We start from the raw sequence: 17,610 nt of genomic DNA on the forward strand, positions 1-17,610 counted from the left end.
CGCCTCTTTGCAATATAGGTCTCTGCACAGTCTCATTGGGAGGGTCCTCTTGGGGCATTAATAGAATCCTTGGATGTAGCATTTTCACTGCTCTTCTACCTTGGGAATAGTGCTAGTTATTTGAGCATTCCTGCTGTTCTTCTAGAAATAGTGGGCACTTAGCGAGAGAAAGTAGAGGCCAATAACTGTTAGAAACACCAGACAATTAGGAAGAAAGTGGTGCCCAAGGAATTCCAGTGTTCTTCCTAATTCTCATTCAGGTCCTCTGATAGCTTCCTCCTTTTCCCCATGTGAAAGTTACATCCTAGGTTGTCTTAGCTGCTTGCCATTCTCCAAACAGGAATGATCCATCCGCCCTTGGCACCATATCTCACACTATTTCCTTGGTGTCTTAGTCTATTTGAGCTGCTATAACAAAATAGGACTAGGGGGCTTAAGTGACAGAAATCTATTTCTCACAGTTCTGGAGGCTAGGAAGTCCAAGGTCAAGGGGCCGTGAGATTCAGTGTCTGGTGAGGACCTGCTTCATGGCTTGCAGACATCCCCCATCTAGCTGTGTGGTCACATGGACTTTATTTGGTGCCAGCTAGTGGGGGGAAGGGCAAGAGGGAGAAGAGGAGACAGAGAGGGAGGAGAGAAAGAGAGCCCTGGTATTTCTTCTTATTAGAAGGGCATTAAACCTTATCATGAGATACCACCTTGATGATCTCATCTAAACCTACTTACTTCCCAAGAGCCCCACTTCCAAATACCATTATGTTGGGCTGTAAGGTCTTAACCTGTGAATTTTGGAGGGGACACAAACATTCAGTCCATAAAACCTGGCATACCCCCAACCACTAGCTTTTTCCCTAGTAGTAATCATTGCTATCCAGTGTAGGGCACTAATGTCAGGCTCCTGATTTTTATGCATTATTCAATTTAATTCTCAAAACAGGCTTACAAGATGGGTATTGGCATTACCTACGTCATCACCTTACAAATAGGAAAATCAAGTGTTGAGATGATAGACTTTTCTGAAGATGAGGTAGGATGTGGCAAAGCAGGGTTCCGTTCTAAGCATGTAAGCACCAAAGCAGGGGCTTAAATCAGAGGCTCAGATTGTGTTGTCGGATCAGCAGTTTCAGTATCACCTAACAGGGGTGGGCAAACTTTTTGACTCGAGGGCCACAGGGGGTTCTTAAACTGGACCGGAGGGCCGGAACAAAAGCATGGATGGAGTGTTTGTGTGAACTAATATAAATTCAAAGTAAACATCATTATATAAAAGGGTACGGTCTTTTTTTTTTTTTTTTTTTTTTTTAGTTTTATTCATTTCAAATGGGCCGGATCCGGCCCTTGGGCCGTAGTTTGCCCACGGCTGATTGAAGTCAAAAGCTTGAGTTGTACCCGAGACCTACTAAATCAGAGGCATTGGGTGCGGCTGAGCAATTTGTGTTCCAACAAGTTTTCCAGGAGATTCTGATGCATGCGCAAGTAGAGAATCACTGCTCTAAATAAGTGCGAGAAAGGAAATCTCAGGTAGGTGGCTACTTATTAGTGGGAAAGTTTGTTTCCATGTTAATATTGGGTGTATGTTGATGTGAACAATATTCATCAGATGTGCTATAGGTTAAAACAGGCACTGGTGGTGCAAATACACTCTATGGAAAACCTTTCCATCCTTAAAGTCAAGTTCAAATCCCACCTGCTCCATAAAGATTTTTTTGCTTAATCACTGCCATTTCCCTTGTATCACTCATGTGGTTGATGTAAAGTATCATTTATTAATCTCCAAGAGGGTTGGGATTATCTTCCATCATTTTGATTTAGCATAGCAACAAACAGTGTCTCATGTATACTATGTGCTTAATAAACATTTGTTGGATTCATGAGTAGGTTTCTATATACAGAAAAACTTTACTTCTGTCCTTATGCTTGAAATTCTGCACTAGAATAATTTCTGATTCTGAAAAGAGACCAACACTTTGCCCCCTTTCATTTTGGTATATATGTATTGATTTTGAACAATTGCTAGCTCCCAATGGAGAGGAGCATATCATTTATAATAAAATCCACAGGTAATGTCTAAATTTGATATTTGATTGGAGGATAATACCAGTTTAAAATGCCAACCATTAGGGGAGGGATAAAGAAGGAAATCAGGGAATCTAAGAAATGGGAAATCACTTTTGGAATCATTAGCTACATGCTGAATTAGCTTAAGAGCAACTAAACAAGACATCTCTGACAATGCAACTTATTACTTTTTTTAATGCTCATAACAGATTTTTAATTTCATTTTATTGAATTTATTGGGTGACATTCTATATAATAAAGAGGTAATATGCAAATTGACCTTTACACCCTCACACGAGATGGCTGTCCCCATGAGGTCACAAGATGGCCACCACAAGATGGCCGGCAGGGGAGGGCAGTTGTGGGCAATCAGGTCAGCAGGGGAGGACAGTTAGGGGCAACTAGGCCAGCAGGGGAGTGAAGGCAGTTGGGGGAGACCAGGCCTGCAGAGGAGGGCAGTTGGGGGTGACCGGGCCAGCAGGGGAGGGCAGTTGGGGTCAACCAGGCCTGCAGGGGAGAGAGGGCAGTTGGGGGTGACCGGGTTGGCAGGGGAAGGCAGTTGGGGGTGACTGAGCTGGCAGGGGAGGGCAGTTGGGGGCGATCAGGCCAGCAGGGGAGAAGTTAGGCGCTGATCAGGCTGGCAGGGGTGTGGTTAGGGGGTGATCAGTCTGGCAGGCAGAAGCAGTTAAGAGCAATCAGGTAGGCAGGCAGGCGAGTGGTTGGGAGCCAGCAGTCCTGGATTGTGAGAGGGATGTCCCACAGGGATTGGGCCTAAACCGGCAGTCAGACATCCCCCAAGGGGTCCCAGATTGGAGAGAGTGCAGGCTGGGCTGAGGGACACCCCTCCAGTGCATGAATTTCATGCATCAGGCCTCTAGTTGGTTAATAAAATTATATAGGTTTTAGATGTAAAATTCTATAATACATCATCTGTATATAATATTTATTTATTAAAAATTTTTATTTATTTGAGAGAGATTTGGCATCAAGAGAAAAGGAGAAAATAAGTAGAAATATTGTGCAATTGAATTGGAGAACCAAGATGGCGGCATAGGTTAATGCCGGAATTTGCTGCCTTGAACAACCACTTCAAAAGTGAAACTAAAAGACAGAACGGACATCACCCAGAACCACAGGAATGCTGGCTGAGTGGAAGTCCTACAACTAGGAGGAAAGAGAAACGCATACCGACACTCAGAGGAGGCGCAGTGCTGAAGTCAAATACTGAGGTGCGGAGTGCATGCAGAGCGGGCTGGTGGCTGAGGGCGCGGTTGGCGTTTTCAATCGGGAGGGAGTCGCAGACTCTGAGCTCCAGATCCGGGTGAGTCTTTAGGGACCCAGACTCAAACGGGAGAAGCGGGACTGTCTGGCTTCGGTCAGAGCGAGTGCAGCTTTCTCTCCGAGCTTTGCAGTGGTTGCTGGGACTCAGAGAGGCAGAGCCTCTGGGGACAGGACTGAGAGCAGCCATAACTGCTCTCTCCGGCCCACCCTGTTGATCCCGTGTGACCTGCCCCGCCCAAGCCCTGCACAGAGCCATTTGCCAGATAGCCTCAGGCAAATGCCAGATTAGCACCTCCCTAGAGGAAAGAAGTTCTCTCACTGCAGACACAGCTGATTCTCACAGCCACTTGGCCTGGAGGTCAAATCCCCCCTAGTATTAGCTACAACAATCAAGGCTTAACTACAAGACTGCTCACAAAGACCACTAGGGGGTGCACCAAGAAAGCATAACAAAATGCGGAGACAAAGAAACAGGACAAAATTGTCAATGGAAGATATAGAGTCCAGAACCACACTTTTAAAGTCTCTCAAGAACTGTCTAGAAGCTGCCGATAAACTTAATGAGATCCTCGAGAAATCTAATGAGACCCTCGATGTTGTGATAAAGAACCAACTAGAAATTAAGCATACACCGACTGAAATAAAGAATACTAAACAGACTCCCAACAGTAGACCAGAGGAGCGCAAGAATCAAGTCAAAGATTTGAAATGTGAAGAAGCAAAAAACACCCAACCGAAAAGCAAAATGAAAAAAGAATCCGAAAATACGAAGATAGTGTAAGGAGCCTCTGGGACAGCTTCAAGCGTACCAACATCAGAATTATAGGCGTTCCAGAAGATGAGAGAGAGCAAGATATTGAAAACCTATTTGAAGAAATAATGACAGAAAACTTCCCCCACCTGGTGAAAGAAATAGACTTACAGGTTCAAGAAGCACAGAGAAGCCCAAACAAAAGGAATCCAAAGAGGACCACACCAAGACACATCATCATTAAAATGCCAAGAGCAAAAGACAAAGAGAGACTCTTAAAAGCAGCAAGAGAAAGAAACTCAGTTACCTACAAGGGAATACCCATATGACTGTCAGCTGATTTCTCAACAGAAACTTTGCAGGCCAGAAGGGAATGGCAAGAAATATTCAAAGTGATGAATGCCAAGAATCTACAACCAAGATTACTTTATCCAGCAAAGCTATCATTCAGAATTGAAGGTCAGATAAAGAGCTTCACAGATAAGGAAAAGCTAAAGGAGTTCATCACCACCAAACCAGGATTATATGAAATGCTGAAATGTATCCTTTAAGAAGAGGAAGAGGAAGAAAAAGGTAAAGATACAAATTATGAACAACAAATATGCATCTAGCAACAAGTGAATCTAAAAATCAAGTGAAAACATAATCTGATGAAAAGAATGAACTGGTGATTATAATAGAATCAGGGGCATAGAAAGGGAGTGGACTGACTATTCTTGGGGAGGAAAGGGGTGTGGGAGATGTGGGAAGAGACTGGACAAAAATCGTGCACCTATGGATGAGGACAGTGGGTAGGGTGTGAGGGCGGAGGATGGGGTGGGAACTGGGAGGAGGGGAGTTATGGGGGGGAAAAAGAGGAACAAATGTAATAATCTGAACAATAAAGATTTAATTTAAAAAAAGAAATATTGTGCAATTGAGTTTCATTTCTTAAATTCTCCGAGAAAAGCTGACTACTACTTTCATTCACTTTTCCCTTACACATCAGCACAAGACTGAAGTAAGAGAGTACTATATTGTGAGACAATTCATACCAAATATCAGTGAATCATCACAGCAATTATGTAAGTTGGGCAAGATTTTAATACTCCAAATCCTATTTCCTACCCAGTAAATGAGAGGAAAGCACTAGTATTATTTTTGCTTTGTAAATTATTACCCCTTTGTTCTTTAATTTGTATTATACAAAACAATTACAATTCCCAGTAAAATACGAAGCTAAATTAGTTTTCAGAAATAGAGATATTTTCATCCATCTAAACACACATCCAAATGAAAAAGCAGAGTGTGAATAAACAGATGTCTCAAGACTGGTGAAATATTAAGACTTGTTGAGCTTGGGTGATGTGTACATGGACTGCTTTGTACTGTTCACTCTACTTTTGAGTATATTTGAATATCCTCATTTATAAATAAGTAGTAAATAATATTTTTACAGATGTTTGTGAACACTTTCACTCAGTTCTGAGAGTCAAAACCCTCATATTCCTGCTCTGGAACTGAGGAATTTGGTAGGCAAACCAAACAGTGGAGAACTTGTATGGTGTGGTAGCCAGAATGGTCCCCCAAAGTTATCTACATTATAAACCCTGGAACAAATAAATATATTACCTTATGAGATAGTTATTAATTTCATTTTTTTATTATTTTTAATATATTTTTATTGATTTCAGAGATGAAGGGAGAGGGAGAGAGAGATACAGAAACATCAATGATGAGAAAGAATCACTGATCAACTGCCTCCTGCACGCCCGCTACTGGGGATCGAGCCCACAACTCGGGCATGTGCTCTTGACTGGAATCGAACCTGGGACCCTTCAGCCTGCAGGCCAATGCTCTATCTACTGAGCCAAATCAGCTAGGGCAGTTATTAATTTTATATGTCACCTTGGCTGGCCCTGGGTGCCAGATTGAACATTAATTCTGGGTGTGTCTGTGAGGATTATTTCTGGATGAGAAGAGCATTTGAGTGGATTAACTCAATAGATTACTCTGCCCAAGGTGAGTGGGAGTCATCTACTGAGGTCATGAATAAACTTAATAGAACAAAAGACTCTTTCTTTTCTGTCTCAATGTTGAGATGGAACATCTCATGTGACCTACTCCTGCCACACGACTGGGATTTATACCGTCAGCTCCCTTGGTTCTTGGACTTTGGGGCTTGGACTAGAATTACACCACCAGTTCTGAGTACACAAAACAGAGTTTATTGTTGTATTATTATTTATTATATTATTTTCCATACAAATAATTATAAACCTACTTTTTCCCAACCCTGTATTTTCAAAAAATTATTTACTCAACGAGGACAAAAAAGATTGTACATATTTCAGGAAAAATGACAAAATATTTTTTCTTTCCTTGGAGCAAAAAATTATGATAAAGAATCTCCTCCTACTCCTCAGATGTTTGCGGCTGTTGTATAAAAAAAGTTGTCTTTAGTTTCATCACATCAAATATCTATCTACTGTCTCTCTACCATCACTACACACTTTCATTCTGTTTAAAGTAGGCACCATATTTCATTGATCTGACTCATTTGTCTGAACCTAAATAATACATAAGAGCTTTCATAATACTTAAAATAAAACAAGAAATGGTCCCATGCAATCCATCCCAACTCTTCCGCATGATCACAGAAACTACCTGCAAGTTTTGTGTCCAAACACTGTCTGGAGAACAAAACGTGATTCTATTGATTCTGAATGTTTCAATGAGCATGGCCTCATCTAACTTCTAGGGAGAAAGGAAATAAAAAATTAATTTTTGGAAATTAGTACCTATCTGAGACAAATCTGAAACACACATTTAAAGAAGTTTTTCTCAATTTCAACCCTCAGTTCTTGTATTGAGTGGCATAGGATGACATTTTAATTAAAATAAAAGATTACATTTGAAATGTGGTGTGTCTAGTTGCTATTAAAGCATAGGAAACAATAATTAGGGTTGATTCTTTAAAAAAAATTTATTTTTATATAGCCCAGTAGTGTGCTGGAGAGGTGATAATACACATTTTGAAGATGATGGCTTGAAATTAGCCAATGAGACAAAATCTGGACTTTTGCCCCGCTGGCATGGCTCAGTGATTGAGCATTGACCTATGAATCAGGATGTCACAGTTCAATTCCCAGTTCGGGCACATGCCTGGGTTGTGGGCTTGATCCCTAGTATGGGGCATGCAAGAGGCAGCTGATCAATGATTCGCATCATTAATATTTCTCCCTCTCCTCCCTTCCTCTCTGAAAAAACAACAAAACAAACAAAATAAGGACTTTTTTTTCTTGGAGATTCTGGTTAAGGCACTACACTACTTCAACCCCTCCCAATCCATTAGGAAGACTTGAAGTAATTCTACAAGCATCACTGTTTATGCATCACGTGGACAGTTGGATTTTAGTCTCCGTCACAGCCTTGGCCAGCCGAGAATCATTGATGGCGGCAGCATCTATGGACCCCATTGAATTTGCAGTGCCAAGTACTCGTTGGCTAGCGCTTCTTTTATCCTACATAGGCCCTGCTTAGGATGCAAAGATAAATCAGGTGGAAGGAGTAGCCCTTAACCACAAAAACTAGTGGTGCAGAACATGTACACAGGTTTGTACTTGAGGACTGATACAAAAAGACAAAATGTTATTTGGATACATCAGGGTCTATTTTTATTGCTAAGGAGACCAAATTCTTAATATTATCTTATTAAATACCACCAGAAGCAGTGTATGAATGAACTGGAAAGTGGGGAAAATAGAAGGCAAATAACAAGTAATAGTGCCCTGGATGGGTAGCTCAGTTGGTTGGAGCATTGTCTCAATGCAGCCATGGTTGTGGGTTCCGTCCCTGGTCAGGGCACATCTATGAGAGTCAACCAATATGTGCATGAATGGGTGAGACAATGAATCCATGTCTCTCTCTTTCTCTCTCCTCTCTCTCTCTCCCTCCTCTCTTTAAAATAAAAAAAATTAAAAAGTAATAACTGGTGATGAATACACAATACAGTACAGGTCCATATTATAGAACTGTACACCTGAAATCTATGTAATTTTATTAATCAATGTCACTCCAATAAATTCAATAAAAATAAAAAAAAATACTTATGGGATTGTTCTAGTAGAATCTCTATTTCTGCACTTTGGAGAATATGTTGAAGCTGGCCAGACATTTGAATCAGGGAAGACACTTAGGTGGTAATTGTGATGCTATAGGGAAGATAATTGTGTCTTGCACTGGGTTGATGTGTGATAAACAGCCAAATTTTGGACAGATTCTGAAGCTAGAGGAATTAGAATTTGCTGACAATTTTTTTGGTAGAGTGCAAAAGAAGGAGACACATTGAAGATGGTACTCAGAGTTGTGATTGATAACTCAAAGAAGAAAGGTGTTATTATTTGGTGGGGAAGACTGGAGAAGGACTGATAGGTATTTATCAAGAGTTCAATTTCAGTCATCTGTTTGAAATGCCTTCCAAGTGGATTTGTTGGGCAGCTGTTTGAAATTCTGAGGAGAGGCTCCAATTGGAGATGTAAATGTAGGGGTCATTAGTGTGTGGATAGCACTTAGAACCCCGAGACAGGCTGAGATAAACTAGAACAAGCGTGTAGATAGAAGAGAGGAGCAGCACAGGGACTGAGATCGGGAGCACTCCAGAACCCAGAGGCTAGGAGATAAGGAAGAACCAGCAAAGGAGGCATAAAAGGAGAAAAGGCAGGCGAGTATGGGGTCTGTTTGCTCATTAGACTGTAAGCTGTGTGAGGACAGGAATCATGTGGTTGTTCAATGTTGTGTTCTCTAATATCTCATTCGCAAGAAGCAATAATAGGTATTAACTGACTGAATGAAACAATATAGGACACGGTATCAGTAGCTGGTATAGGAAGCAGCGAGTTCCTCTTTTCCATGCCAACAAATTCATGATCTTTATGAAAGGTCCTTTTCTCTGGCACAATGGCTGAAGATGCACAAGTTCTTCCTTTTCAGATCCAGGTGTCTTTTCCAAATGTCCTGTCATTCTCACACTGCTGGCTCTATTCTGTAGAGCAGCACTTGGTTGTTTATTTTACCCTTTGGGTCATGTGGACCAGCCTCCTTTTCTCCCTAGGACTCATGGATGACCATTAGCCTGCATTCTCAGAGAGGAGGAGGGCTTTAGTCTGTTCCTTTATGCTTTCCATATTTTCTTTTCTCTTTGTCAAACACGTTCTCCTTTGCGATGCTTTTGTGTTTTGGAAGAGAGTCCCTTATGACCACTCAAAGAGACTTTCACAACTGCATCTATCTTCTGAGCCCTCAGTGTAGTACCACTGGGAGCACTGAGCACGGCAACCACGCTCCCAATGAATCATTCAGTCCCGTTACTTCGGTAATAGTCTAATGTGGGTATAACACAATTGTTTCCTTGGCAGTGCCTAGAAACAGTGCATGCTGACCTAATTACAAACATTCTCTATATGATGCAGTACTACACAGTATGGAACATCTATTCAAACATATATTTTAGGGTGAAGTAAGATAATAAAGAATACAACTGAGAATTTTATTTTCAAAGTTTTTGCCATAGGAGAAAGCAACAAGTTCAATGCATGAGACTCATAATTATCAATAAGAAAGCTCAGATAATATAAAAACAGTTTAGAGTTGTAGTGTTTAAAAGGTCACATAATACTGTGACCGTTATTAAAGTTGTTGAAAAGATGATGATGACAAATATGTCAGGATGCCCTAGAAATGACTGGCATGTTCAGGCCAGCAACTGAGTGGGGTAAATCCAAATTTTGAAGAAGAACAATAGAAAAGAAAAAGTCGTTGCCTTCAGAGGAACAAAAACCACTATCCTACTTAAGTCGCTCCCATTGTTATAAAAATGTCAAGCATCCTTGTGCTCAGAACATCCTCTGGTCACTGCTTTAAAAGCTTGTAATTGTGAGAAAGTAACTTAGGTCTGGATTTCTAAATCTGCACCAGGATGTTCATTGTGGGCATCATAATGGTACAGGTGCCACCTTTGTCAGTTAATCCCTTTGCTTCATATAGTCAACTATCATTCAGAGAATCTATAGTGAGGATGAAGTTGCAAACTGTTATCATGCTAATTTTGGTTTGCAAATTTCTGATGACCAATGCCACATAAAATAGGTTGTATTATGAGACATATAGGAAATAAATGACATTTCTTTTTCTGTTGGATCCTATGCTTCATAAAGAACACTTGAAGGGGTTCTTTTCTCCAGTTTAGAAATTGCACTGGGGCTATACATCCCCCTTGTCCTTGGGGGATGCATTCCAAAACCACCAGTGGATGCCTGAAACTATGGATAGTACTGAACCCTATACACACTGTTTCTTCCTGTACATTCAGACCTATGATAAACTTTAATCTATAAATTAGGCACAATAAGAGATTAGTAACAATAACTAATAATGCGGTAGAACAATTATAACAATATACTGTAATAATAAAGAGTACTGTGTATGTCTCTCTTCCTTTCCCTCAAAATAGCTGATAATTGATCTGATAATGGAGATAATACCCTAAGTGACTAGTGGTCAGGGAGTGTATACAGAATGGATACACTGGACAAAGCAATGATTGACGTCCTGGGTGGGACAAAACAGGATGGCTTGAAGCTTCACCATGCTATTCAGAACAGTTCAAAATGGATGGTTATTTCTGGCATTTTCTATTTAATATTTTTGAACAGCAGTTGACCATGGGTAACTGAAACTGAGGAAAACAAAACTGTGGATAAGGGGGGACTACTATACACTAAACCCTCACTTAAGGTCCTCGATCAGTTCTTTGACTTTAAGAGAAATGATGTATAATGAAACCAATTTTACCACAGGGCAATTGATATAAACAGCAGCAGGTTCCTATAGCATCTCATAATGTTAAAATGAAACGATGCTTTAACATTATGAGATCATAAGACCTGCTATAGTTTAAAAGTTAACACTTAACGCAATTTGTTACAAATCTTTGATGAAATCTAAAAAGAGAATGGGGCATTTGCATTAGGTCAATATGGTTTCAAGCTTTATCAAAGATAAAAAAAAAATGTAATCAGAGTCCTTTGTCAAAGGAGATGCCGGCTGAATAAAATATTTTTGTGTGTGTTAAAAGTAATTTATGACTTATATTTTAATTTTCTCCCTCTTTTAACTGTATACCTTACTGTCCTCAAGCTTTCGGTTACTGTTAAATTCATACATGTCAAATATTTTGCTAACATTCATTCTTGGATGATCATTATGACTTGAGAAAAGTCATTTTTCTTTGGTTTTGTTCACTGTTATGAAACCAGTGAAGAGCACCAGAAATTGTACTGGGTTATTGATTGCCTTAGTCTGTTTGGGTTCTCTTAACAAAAAACAAGAGACTGTGGCTTCAACAACAGAAATTATTTCCTCACAGTTTGGAGACTGGAAGTCCAAGATCAAAGTGCCAACCAGTTCTGTTCCTGGCTCAGGGATGGCCGCGTCCCCCTGTATGCTGGTATAACTTTCCTCGGTGCATTTGTGTGGATAGATCTCTTTCTTCCTCTTCTTACAAGGGCATCAATCTTATTGAATCAGGACTTCACTCCTATGACCTCATTTAACCATAATTACCGCCTCAAATCCCCATCTCCAAATAAAATCACATGCGGGGGTGGGGGGCGTGTTAAGGCTCCAACACATGAATTTGGGAGGGGGGAACTCACACAATTCAATTCTTAGCCCTGATGTATCAACAGAATTAACGACATCAGTGTTTCCAGTGGTTTAGCATCCCACATAATGTTTGAGTTTCTAGAGTTAACATTTACGGAGCATGTACTCTGCACCTGACACTGTGCTAGATTTTGGACATTATAAAGAGGAATGAAAGAGCCTCCTGTCCGTAATCTTATATTGTTTAACAGGTGACATTGACGTGTATACTCACAAACTTCACAATACCACGTGAGAAGCTAATAGAAAGGTGCACATGCTATTCCAGAAAGAAAGGTTTCTCTACACTGTATTTTCCATCAATATATCCTAATTAGTGTTTTTTCCTATTTTACACAGTAGGAGACCCTTGTTTTCTGCTCTGGTCTCCGAGAGCAGGTACCAAAAACAGTTGTGTTTTAGGTAGAACATTTTATTCCTGAGCTGCCTTCAGTGACTGTCAAATGCTGTCCATGTGGCATCATTTTATTCAGTCTTTTCTCTCCCTCAATATATGATTGATAAGATTTGGGACATTTCTATGGCTTTAAAGTCCTCTAAAAGTGAATTTATTGCTCTTATCAACTAATAGGACTGTTTTCAATGGGATGAATCACTTGCCACTTACGAAGAAAAATTTCTCACAGACTTTGACTTAACACTAAGAGCATTGAAGTTTTTTTTTTTTTAAATATATTTTATTGATTTTTTACAGAGAGGAAGGGAGAGAGATAGAGAGTTAGAAACATCGATGAGAGAGAAACATCGATCAGCTGCCTCCTGCACATCTCCTACTGGGGATGTGCCCGCAACCCAGGTACATGCCCTTGACCGGAATCGAACCTGGGACCTTTCAGTCCGCAGGCCGACGCTCTATCCACTGAGCCAAACCGGTTTTGGCAAGAGCATTGAAGTTTTACAATTGCCTCAATTTTTATTTTGCTGTAAAATGAAATCAGGTATGCCTATACATTCGTGTGTTGTCTAATTTTTGCTTGGTCACACTTTCATTAGTCATGAATACTTCTGAAATTATTGGTATCAAGCGGGACCAAAGGAAGGGCCACAATGTATACATTTTTGAAAACCTCTCTAATATCATCGCCACGCCACGTTCAGACCTCTTCAGGGCAGTTTCTATGTTGACTTTCCAAAATTAAGTTGAACAAGTTCAGGAGACACCCTGAGTTTATAAGCATTGCGCTTGGCTTTGTCCTACCAGCTTCCTCAGCACTATTGTAACTGTTAGGTTTTAAAACTGTTTCTATGTGCTTTGCCCTTTTATTTATTTTAGCTGGTGGACACACCTTTTCCTTTTTAAGCTGGTGTGTCAATGGCCCTTCCTTATAATAACAGTTGACATAATGCTGTTGAGCTTGAAGAAAACAGTATTAAGGAAACACGGCCTGTTTCTCACTTTCTCAGGCCTCTGCAAGGAGGAATGCAGGTCTCACACCAGGGTCAGGTGGCGAGAGAGATATACCAGTGCATGTAACTAAGAATCTCAGATTCGCAGGCATGCTTCTGTTTGTTTGGGATTTACATTTTTGCTCCTACCCCAGGATACTGAGTTAGAACCATAGCGAGAGGCCATGTTTTTCACCTGTTAGATTGGTAAATGTTCTGAACAAGCAATAACAACCCCTGCTGACAAAGACTCCGGGATGGAAACATTTTCTTACTTTGGTGGTAGGAGTGTGAATTCTTCAACTGTTTTTGCAAATAAATGTGGCAGCAGTTATTCAAATTAAAACTATACATTATCTGACAATTTCAGGTCTAGAATTCTAACTTACACTAAAAAAATCACATTTGATAAAGAACATGTATACACATAATGCTATTTGTAGCATTGTTTTTCATGCCAATGAACCATAAGCAATCTGAATGCCCACGAATAGGGAATTGAATAAATTTTGGTACACACACACACACACACACACACACACACACACACACACACACACAATGATATATAGGTTATTTAAATGTCCCAAATGTGAAGGATGTTCATAATATACTGTGAGATGAATAAAAGCAAATTCAAAGTAAAGTGAACAAATACAACTTGTTAAAAAAAAAAAAGCCAAACCTAAAAACAGGTTATGGGGTCTTTCCAGTTGAAACCATGAGGGTGCAGAGAAGAAAAAAGTGAATTTTGCAGAGCTGAAGACCAAGCTCCTGAAAAAGAAGTTTATTCAAAGGAGGTTTAGAAAGAAGCTTATCTATGAGGAAGGTAAGCACTATCACAGGAATAGAGGCGATATACTGAACTGGGACAAGAATGGCTAGGATGGAAAAAATAAAAAGCTGGCAACTTCTAAGTACCTACAGAATCCAAATTGGCATTTGTCATCAGGATCCATATTAATGATGCTGATGCGAACCCTAAGTTCCGAAAGGTGTTGTAGTTTCTTCACCTCCGCCAGATGTTTAATGGTACCTTCATTAAGCTCAACAAGGCTTTAGTTAACATGCTGAGGATTGTGGAACCATTTATTTCGTGGAGACACCAAACTTGAAGTTATTCATTGATCTACAAGCATGGTTATGGCAAAATCAATAGGAAGCTAATTGCGCTGACAGATAACACAGTGATGGCTCTTGGTAAACACGGCGTATCTGCACAGAGGATCTCACTCATGAGGTCTATGCTGTTGGGAATTGCTTCGCAGAAACAAGCAACATCAGCTGGCCCTTCAAATTATCTTCTCGAGGTGGACTGGAAACAGAGACCAGGCATTTTGTAGAAGACGGAGATGCTGGCAATAGGAAGATCTAAGTAAACAGGCTCACTGGAAAGATGAAAAAAAGTGCCGACCATAATTATTTTTTGTCCCCTGGTGTGTTAATGAATAGTGACTTCTCTCAAATTGAAATGTAAAACAAAAGGCAAGCGACCCCCCCCCCCCCCGAGAAAACAGGCTAAGTGATGGACTGATGGACTGAAGAGAAAATGGGAAGAGTACACACCCAATTCTTCACATTTATTAACTAAAAGAGGCATGGGGGGGTTATTTACTTTTCATTCATTTATTTATTCTTTTGTTATATCATAAAAGGGAAGCCACAAAGATGGATACTGGGTGAGGGGAGGGCTGAACACCAATATGGCAGCCAACCTCATTATCATCTCTCTAAATGTGAGCAGGGGGCTGCCTCTGACTTTTTGAGCACAGAGATTTGAAGAAAGATATTGACTGGGGAGGAAGAGAATGGCTGGACCACCCAAGTTGCCTGCAGTTACTGACAGCCACTCTTCCCTGAACAGGGGTCTTAAGGTTGCCAGGGTAACCAGTTATGTGCAACCTTGCAGTAACAGTCTGCTTCAGAAGAAGTATTGCCCTTACCTATGCCAAGGTCAGCTTCCGAGGGTGGGAAAGATAAAGGCAGCAGAAGGTTATTGATGGGTGAAGATGTACCCTCAATGGGTAGGAGTCCAAACTTCCAGATGAGTCAAGAAATTCACCAGATATTCATGCGCCCTCCTCACCCCACCCACAGACCTGGCACCAATTTGCACGTGGGTATCACTGTCCAAAGATTTGTTAGAAGAACGTGGTAGGAGAATATTTGAAGTTATTAATCTATGCTTTTTTCTCCCTGTATGTATTTTCCTTTTTCTGTTCCTCCTCATTTTAAGCAGGTACTGGGCTATGAGGAAGTGTGAGGCAGGATAATGTTTCTGGCTATTACCAGTCACCCAAGTCTGAAGGAGAAGTCAAGCAAGATTTCTAGAAAAGGCAAAATGAAGGAGGAGTTGTGGGCATTGACCAGGTATCTTGGCCAGAGATAAGCTAAAAAGAGATGTTCAAGGGAATAGGAGGTGTAGGGAGGGAGGGAAGGGAAGAGTTGGTGGGAGCAAAAAGACAGGCTCAGTGCCTGATTGTCAACTTCATAAAGAAGGGAGTTACCCTCCCTTCCCCCCCTCCATTGTCTTGCCTCTGTTGGTTGTGCTTATATGCATGCAGACAAGTCCTTTAGTTGATCTCTTACCCCCACACCCCCCCACCAAGTGTCGGGGGGGGGTAGGAGAGGCTGAGGGGATGTCAATGGGGGGGGTAGGAGACATATATGTACTACTATTTGTAATACCTTAAGCAATAAAATAAAATAAAAAAGAAGGGAGTTGTAAGACCCTGCAGAGGAAAGGCATGCTTGGTATGGACACAAATGAAACTAAGAGGATCCATTTTCCCAATGGAAGACATTTTGGAATTATACAAATATGTGGCAATAAATAACCTTGTATCCCTGAGCAAGAGTTTTTGTGGGATTTATACTTTAGAAGTTGGCTTGCTGTAGGTCATAAGCTTCAAATTTTGCTGGATATTGCCAAAATGCTTTCCAAAATATACTAATTTTCTCTTTCAACCTCTTATACTTTTCTTCTCAAATGTAAACTACATTCCTTATAGTAAAACTTCAATGTTCATCAAGCATCATTAACATTAAAGTAATTAACAGTAAGAATTTGAAAGTTCCTGTTCCCCCTAGTTCCCCGCCACACTCGTCATTGTCAGGCTTTTGAATTTTTTCCAGTCGGACAGACATAAAAGGGTATCTTGTTTTAATTTGCATGTTTCTATTACTAGCAAGTTATAGCTTCCCCTATATTTTTATTGGTTATACAGAACTTCTCTTCTGCGAACTGAAAGTTTATATTTATTTCTTTACTGGAATTTTTGTCTTTTTCTTACTTATTGGAACTTTTTTTTACTTATTCTAGATTGCAACTATTTCTCAAATGTCTGTCTCCTAAATAATTTATCTGTCTCTAGCTTGCCTTTTAACTTTGTGTATGATTTCCAGTGTATGGGAACCTAAAATGTTAATGTCATGATATGTATTCATCTTTTAGTTTGTATTTAATGGTTCTTTTTTCTTAATACACTTTATTTTTTTTTGCAGCAATTTCAGGTTCATAGCAAAATCAGCAGAGGCACACATATTTTCCATATACCCTCTACTTCTACACAGGCATGGCCTCTTCCATTATAGTCATCTCCACCAGAGTGGTACATTTGTTACAATGGATGAACCATTATATATATATATATATTTTTTTTTTACAAAGAGGAAGGGAGAGAGATAGAGAGTTAGAAACATCGATGAGAGAGAAACATCGATTGGCTGCCTCCTGCACGTCTCCTACAGGGGATGTGCCTGCAACCCAGGTACATGCCCTTGACCGGAATCAAACCTGGGACCTTTCAGTCCGCAAGCCGACTCTCTATCCACTGAGCCAAACTGGTTTCGGCCCATTTTATATTTTTAAGAGATCTTTTTTTTTTTAAAAGATCTTTAATGTTATGAAATAATCTCCTATATTTTTTTTTTCTGAAACTTTCAAGGGTTGCTTCGAGTCTTAGGTCTTTAATCCATGTGGACATCTTATTTGTGTATAGTATGGGGGGAAATTTAATCTTCTGATACATTTAAAGTTTGTTCCTCAATCACATGGGATAAGACCACCCTACTGGCAGAATTCACATGCAGCCCCATTGAAAGATTCAGGATAGTAAAGTGGTTCATAGCAGGCATCAGGATTAAACGTGGGTAAACCACTGGGCTCATGATAAGACTTAGAACCAAAGAGAAAATTAGTGGTGTTACTTGGAACAGTGAGTGGTGTGACTAATATGGAGTCACCCATATTGAGGACATTGGCTAAGGGGGAACCAGGGACACTCACTGACTGGAAAAGGATGCAACTGGACTTATGTCCTAACTGGATATCAGGATCTGGGTCAAATAACCATCCAGAAAATGCAGCAGCAGATATGGCAGAACTAAGACAGCCACGGTATTTTCCAAGCAAGTGTAGACAATCAGGA

At 40.3% G+C, this 17,610-nt stretch overlaps 1 pseudogene; it reads left to right on the top strand.

Moving 5' to 3' along the window:
• Positions 1-946: 946 nt before the first annotated feature.
• Positions 947-14,657, top strand: LOC132229133 (60S ribosomal protein L7-like; annotated as a pseudogene).
• Positions 14,658-17,610: the final 2,953 nt, after the last annotated feature.

The sequence above is a fragment of the Myotis daubentonii genome, chromosome 3 (genome assembly GCF_963259705.1).
Source record: "Myotis daubentonii chromosome 3, mMyoDau2.1, whole genome shotgun sequence".
NCBI classification, from domain to species: Eukaryota; Metazoa; Chordata; class Mammalia; order Chiroptera; family Vespertilionidae; genus Myotis; species Myotis daubentonii.